Here is a 7,500-nt window from a genome sequence, read left to right as displayed (position 1 = left end):
GGTGTTCAATATGTAACCTATTCATTGCTTATACATTGTCCGGAGGACTGGCTACACATTTTCAATGAGTTTTGAACCGGAAAAGAGGAAGGTGAGACGCCACATCTCCTCTGGCATTTTACTCCTGTCAATTTATCATCACTGAAATAGGAATGAATTCGACTTCATACGACTATTGACTACTCACCCTTAAATTTGGAAAATGATGACATGGTTGTTATAGACAAAGCAGAAATAGCTATCCCTATTCAATTGGATAAATATATTTAAACCGGAATTAAACTTTTTTGTTTCGTCGAGACAAAGTCAAAGTACCTTTCAAATTCATAGTTTTCCCCACCAGTAATCTGATTATAACAGCAAACCTAATTGTTTTCATTAAGGGAAGTGCAGATGCCTTTGTAGGTGACTTTAAAGATGTTTTTTTTTTCGTTTAAAATGAAATGAAATGCTCTCTAAAATTATGTAATTAGAGTTAAATTCAATCCCGCTTCAAAAGCTGACTAGTGTTTATTCACAAGTCTGATAACATGTTTTGTTGAGGGCTCGGTCTTGTTTTAGAAATACTCTCAGTGAAAAATTACACTTAATAAAAACCATTCCAAATGCCCCCCCCCCCCCATCACCCCCCCCCCCCCCCCCACACCCCCCATCCCAACCAAAAATGAATGTTTTTAAAAGCGATAATAGCTGTAGTATAAGAAAGAGGTTCAGAGCCTTAAGAGCCTTTGGGGGGGGGGGGGGGGGGTAGGTTTATTCGGGTTTCTTTAGTGTTGAAAGAACTGTCACAATTGCCTCCTAAACTTTGCTTAAGATGCAAAGTTTATTCATCCCAAAGAGGAAAGAATTGAGGAGAGAAAAACATCCCATAAGAAAATAGCTGAATAAAAATCATGAACACAAGTTTTATACATTGTGACATATCTATTCTACATACTGTAATTCATTGTTCATTCATTTAGCCTCGCTAAAATTTATGTTAGTCAAACTTACCTTATTTCATTTATTTTTCCGTATAAAACAAAAGTTTTAAATACTCCTTTTAACAAAACATACAAATAATATATCCTTTCGTGTAATCCTTTCGTGTAATCATGTCGTGCGCTTCGAATGAAATAAATTGAAAATACAAATTCTATTGGCTTATACTCAAAACACATAGAAAACAGCAACTCTAAAACATTAGTTGGTCCTTAAATCACATTGCATATGATAATGAACGCGATACATTCAACTACTTTTTTTTTAAATCATCCGCACCAATTTTGGTAACATTTCCCGTCCAATCGGACAACACACATACACGCATCCATCACATCTGCTAACTGCTAACACTTACATTGATCCCTTTCTTGCCAGGGGCCACAAGTAGTGCGGGGCGGTCCTTGGCAAGCTTAAGGACCACGGTCCTACGGTCCTTGGGAAATGAAGACCGCAAGGACCGGTCCTAGGACCGGTCCTTTTCGACATTGAACATTCCTGAGAGACTGTTGGAAATTCGAACCGTTTGACCTTTGAGACCGCGGGATCGTTCATTCTTGAACTGTTAAAGACCGCTACACGATGAAAACCGTGGTCTACAGGAGTAAAACACACGGAGTAGTCACACTCATTTCAAATTGTAACCTAATTAGAGAAGAGGGGTGATGCCTTCTTTATTTGCTCACCGTACTTCATTGTTACTTCGATAATTTAATAAAATTTGAAATTTATCCCCATTAACGGAGATAATGGCATCGCCCAAGGCGTTGATCGAGTTGTTCGTGGCGTTGATACACACACGAAACTCCTACCCCTCCCCCCCCCCCCCCCCACACACACACACATTAAGGGGCAGCGAGCATTGAAGAGTAAGAGAGAGACGTGAAATTATAATAAGAGGGGGTGGATGAGGTAATAAGAGGGGTCGATGGTGAATTTTCGCCAGATCTAACAAACTCAGCTACCCATTCATTGCTGAGTAGACAGGGATTTAGAAAAAACTCGACTGCACCCGGGATCGATCTCTGGCCCTTTGCGTATAAAGAGAGTGCTCTATCAACTGAGCTATCGGGGTCCCCAATATTCTATTGGACTTTTTTAAAATTCAGACGTTATAACTGGTTTTTTTGGAAGGAAGAAACTAATGAAACTCATATTATTTGATTAGTAAAAACACCAAACGAAATTTTAATATAATTGTATTATTTTAAATGACAACACTGCGATAGAAAGGAGTGGTGACAAGAGATGGACAAAAGAAAACAAAGAATCGGATTTGCTACTTGCTAGGTTCGACACACACACACACACACACACACACACACACACAAACACACACATCTTTAGTAGTCACATACATTTCAAACAATAACCCATTAGAGAAGAGGGGTCATGCCTTCACCATAGATCATTGTCATTGCGATCATTATGGTGTAGTAAATTTTTAAATTTACCCCGTATAATGGAATCGTCCAAGGCGTGCGCCTCCTGTTCCCCCCATCTCACACACGAAAGGGCGGTTTGCGGAGTGAAGGTTGGTGGTTGTCTGCCTGTATGGTCGTCTGTGTCGTTTAGTGTATGGCAAAGGGGGGTGGGTGCGATTAATTAAGTGGGATGGGTGGTGATTGGTGGAAGATAGGCAACCGAAGGCAACGAATCGCTGGGGAAGTATAGGCTATGGCGCGAGACCAAAGTGATCAGACCGGTCTTCAGCGCGGCACTAGTTGAAAGGTGATAAGAAGTGAGGACCGCCGCCGGTCTTCACTATGGGACCGATCCCCGGTTCACAGCTAAAAGACCGTGGGACCGGTCCAAAGGACCGGTCCTCAGCGCGGCACTAGCCACAAGTAATCAAATGTCACTTGACTAATTTTCTGTCTCTCCCTTTTGAAATCAAGTTTTTTTTACAACTTTACATGAATGAATCTTAAAGATCAGGCCACTCCTCTCTCCCGGCCCCTGCACCCCCACCCCCACCCCTCTTCCGCCACTCTCCCCCGTTCATTTGCCTCGTTTCACACTTCGCTCTCCACGTTTTGTAATTAGGGGAAAAGGCTTTCCGCTACTTTTGCACTCTGACAAAACTATATTTATATGTGTCCATCCTCTCTAAATGGTATTATGTCAGTGTTGACCAGTCTCTATTAATTCAATCTTAAATGTAGTTCATGACACTTAATGCAAAAAGAAAAAAAAATAGAATTAAAAAAATTCCCTTTATTCATCCCTAAAAAGAAATTTTTCTTTAGGATATATTCCAAGGGAAGAGTGGAATAACCCAGGCGTCAGTCGCAGTGCAGCGCCGCAAAATAAACTAAGGCTAGGTGACTTGCTCAGGGACACACCGTGCGGCGGGTAGTCGAACTCGGGACCTTTAGGGTACGAAACAAATACCATACCGTTGAGTCACGCTGTCTAACGTACTTTTTATTTAATAGAATTAATGCAGCATTTTTTTTCCGACAGAGACAACGCTGTTAACAGCCAGGTACAACTGAATACGGTTAGAGAATGTGAGTAAAGAACCTTTTCCAAGGACTAAACCATGCGGTTATCAGAGCGGGACTTGAACCTAGGACCTTCCCGTCCAAAGGCGAGTGTCATACCACGAGACCACACAGCCACTAGTGCGGGGCGGTCCTTGGCAAGCTTAAGGACCACGGTCCTACGGTCCTTGGGAAATGAAGACCGCAAGGACCGGTCCTTTTCGACATTGAACATTCCTGAGAGACTGTTGGAAATTCGAACCGTTTGACCTTTGAGACCGCGGGATCGTTCATTCTTGAACTGTTAAAGACCGCTACACGATGAAAACCGTGGTCTACAGGAGTAAAACACACGGAGTAGTCACACTCATTTCAAATTGTAACCTAATTAGAGAAGAGGGGTGATGCCTTCTTTATTTGCTCACCGTACTTCATTGTTACTTCGATAATTTAATAAAATTTGAAATTTATCCCCATTAACGGAGATAATGGCATCGCCCAAGGCGTTGATCGAGTTGTTCGTGGCGTTGATACACACACGCAACTCCTACCCCTCCCCCCCCCCCCCCCACACACACACACACATTAGAGGCAGCGAGCATTGAAGAGTAAGAGAGAGACGTGAAATTATAATAAGAGGGGGTGGATGAGGTAATAAGAGGGGTCGATGGTGAATTTTCGCCAGATCTAACAAACTCAGCTACCCATTCATTGCTGAGTAGACAGGGATTTAGAAAAAACTCGACTGCACCCGGGATCGATCTCTGGCCCTTTGCGTATAAAGAGAGTGCTCTATCAACTGAGCTATCGGGGTCCCCAAATATTCTATTGGACTTTTTTAAAATTCAGACGTTATAACTGGTTTTTTTGGAAGGAAGAAACTAATGAAACTCATATTATTTGATTAGTAAAAACACCAAACGAAATTTTAATATAATTGTATTATTTTAAATGACAACACTGCGATAGAAAGGAGTGGTGACAAGAGATGGACAAAAGAAAAAAAAGAATCGGATTTGCTACTTGCTAGGTTCGACACACACACACACACACACACACACACACACAAACACACACATCTTTAGTAGTCACATACATTTCAAACAATAACCCATTAGAGAAGAGGGGTCATGCCTTCACCATAGATCATTGTCATTGCGATCATTATGGTGTAGTAAATTTTGAAATTTACCCCGTATAATGGAATCGTCCAAGGCGTGCGCCTCCTGTTCCCCCCATCTCACACACGAAAGGCGGTTTGCGGAGTGAAGGTTGGTGGTCGTCTGCCTGTATGGTCGTCTGTGTCGTTTAGTGTATGGCAAAGGGGGGTGGGTGCGATTAATTAAGTGGGATGGGTGGTGATTGGTGGAAGATAGGCAACCGAAGGCAACGAATCGCTGGGGAAGTAGTAGGCTATGGCGCGAGACCAAAGGTGATCAGACCGGTCTTCAGCGCGGCACTAGTTGAAAGGTGATAAGAAGTGAGGACCGCCGCCGGTCTTCACTATGGGACCGATCCCCGGTTCACAGCTAAAAGACCGTGGGACCGGTCCAAAGGACCGTCCTCAGCGCGGCACTAACAGCCACACAATTTATAGCAGAATATGATGATACAGAAAGTAGTCCTTCAGAGCTATTTGGCCCACGGAGAGGGAGTTTATCCCTGTTTATATGGCGTGAAACGGACAATAGCAATTGCTTGCTTCCATTTGGACAGGACGTTACTCTATCGCAAAGTACTTTCCGCCAGGTCTAACAGATCCAATTACCCAATCACTACTTATGGGTGGTCACGGGGGTCAGATTTAAAAAAAAGATGGACTTTACCCGGGATTGTTCTCGGTCGTTACGTGTGATGTTTCATAAATTAAATATGGGATTTCGGTAACTTCCCTTTACGTGTAAAGCGACTGCTTTACCAACTGAGCTATTGATACTCTGGTGGTAATGCAGAGTTTCCCTAATAACTGATTTACATCAATGTGCTCGTCGATTTACATTTTTAAAATGGTTGGTCTCGTTTACCTAATGCCATTACGTGTGATTTTTCATAAATATAGGATCGATCTCGGTCCCTTTGCGTTTGAAGCGAGTTCTCTACCAACTTAGCCACTATGGGACCGATCCCCGGTTCACAGCTAAAAGACCGTGGGACCGGTCCAAAGGACCGTCCTCAGCGCGGCACTAACAGCCACACAATTTATAGCAGAATATGATGATACAGAAAGTAGTCCTTCAGAGCTATTTGGCCCACGGAGAGGGAGTTTATCCCTGTTTATATGGCGTGAAACGGACAATAGCAATTGCTTGCTTCCATTTGGACAGGACGTTACTCTATCGCAAAGTACTTTCCGCCAGGTCTAACAGATCCAATTACCCAATCACTACTTATGGGTGGTCACGGGGGTCAGATTTAAAAAAAAGATGGACTTTACCCGGGATTGTTCTCGGTCGTTACGTGTGATGTTTCATAAATTAAATATGGGATTTCGGTAACTTCCCTTTACGTGTAAAGCGACTGCTTTACCAACTGAGCTATTGATACTCTGGTGGTAATGCAGAGTTTCCCTAATAACTGATTTACATCAATGTGCTCGTCGATTTACATTTTTAAAATGGTTGGTCTCGTTTACCTAATGCCATTACGTGTGATTTTTCATAAATATAGGATCGATCTCGGTCCTTTGCGTTTGAAGCGAGTTCTCTACCAACTTAGCCACTATGGGACCGATCCCCGGTTCACAGCTAAAAGACCGTGGGACCGGTCCAAAGGACCGTCCTCAGCGCGGCACTAACAGCCACACAATTTATAGCAGAATATGATGATACAGAAAGTAGTCCTTCAGAGCTATTTGGCCCACGGAGAGGGAGTTTATCCCTGTTATATGGCGTGAAACGGACAATAGCAATTGCTTGCTTCCATTTGGACAGGACGTTACTCTATCGCAAAGTACTTTCCGCCAGGTCTAACAGATCCAGCTACCCAATCACTACTTATGGGTGGTCACGGGGGTCAGATTTAAAAAAAAGATGGACTTTACCCGGATTGTTCTCGGTCGTTACGTGTGATGTTTCATAAATTAAATATGGGATTTCCGTAACTTCCCTTTACGTGTAAAGCGACTGCTTTACCAACTGAGCTATTGATACTCTGGTGGTAATGCAGAGTTTCCCTAATAACTGATTTACATCAATGTGCTCGTCGATTTACATTTTTAAAATGGTTGGTCTCGTTTACCTAATGCCATTACGTGTGATTTTTCATAAATATAGGATCGATCTCGGTCCCTTTGCGTTTGAAGCGAGTTCTCTACCAACTTAGCCACCCCCCCCCCCCCCCCCCCCCCCCCCCCCCCCCCCCCCCCCCCCCCCCAATGGTAATACAGAGTTTCTCTTGTAACTGATTTACATCAATGTGTAAATAAGTACACGTCGATTTACATAGTAAATCTTTCCTTGTTTACCTCTGATGTTTCATCAAAATGACTCATCGCCTCAACCCGATGTGCAAATATTTGCAGGTCTGATAACCGAACACAATTGTGGGCCTGATTTAAAATTGTTGTAATGGAGTTTATTTTGCGTCGGTTTGAGTGAGAGTATTTCCATTACATCAATTAGCCCATAACAACTTGGGTTATGAGACCTGCAAATAAGTATAGGGTACTTCGCCTCATGAGGTTGCTATCATGTCGGGATTATCAAGATACTGAAAAAAAATTGAGCTTTTATATAGCGCAATATCCACTAAACATGCTCAAAGCGCTTTACAAGGGGTCCCTGGTCAACAGCAACATTTAATATGTAGGACGGGACATGAAGCCTGTTAGGCGATATTACAATTTTTTTGCGGACAGAGACAACGCTGTTAACGGCCAGGTACTCATTTTACACCTGGGTACGGTGAGAAAATGTGAGTAAAGAGCCTTCTCCAAGGACTCAACTATGCGCCAAGCGAGGCTCGAACCCAGGACCTTCCGATCCGAAAGCGAGTGCCATACCACAAGGCCACATAGCCGCACTGAATAAATATA

General features: G+C 43.0%; 1 protein-coding gene across 1 annotated transcript in view; it reads right to left on the bottom strand.

Annotated features, from left to right (window-relative positions):
- The window catches only part of LOC144971937 (uncharacterized), a 31,642-nt gene extending 30,315 nt beyond the window's left edge, over positions 1–1,327 (bottom strand). The window contains exon 1 of the mRNA XM_078913014.1: positions 994–1,327. The gene's annotated coding sequence lies outside the window, so the exon portion shown is untranslated. The remainder of the gene's footprint in view (positions 1–993) is intronic.
- Positions 1,328–7,500: the final 6,173 nt, after the last annotated feature.

The sequence above is a fragment of the Berghia stephanieae genome, chromosome 4 (assembly GCF_034508935.2).
Source record: "Berghia stephanieae isolate SIO BIC M18660-M18661 chromosome 4, UCSD_Bste_1.3, whole genome shotgun sequence".
Lineage (NCBI taxonomy): Eukaryota > Metazoa > Mollusca > Gastropoda > Nudibranchia > Aeolidiidae > Berghia > Berghia stephanieae.
This window is presented reverse-complemented; position numbering and strand designations above follow the sequence as displayed.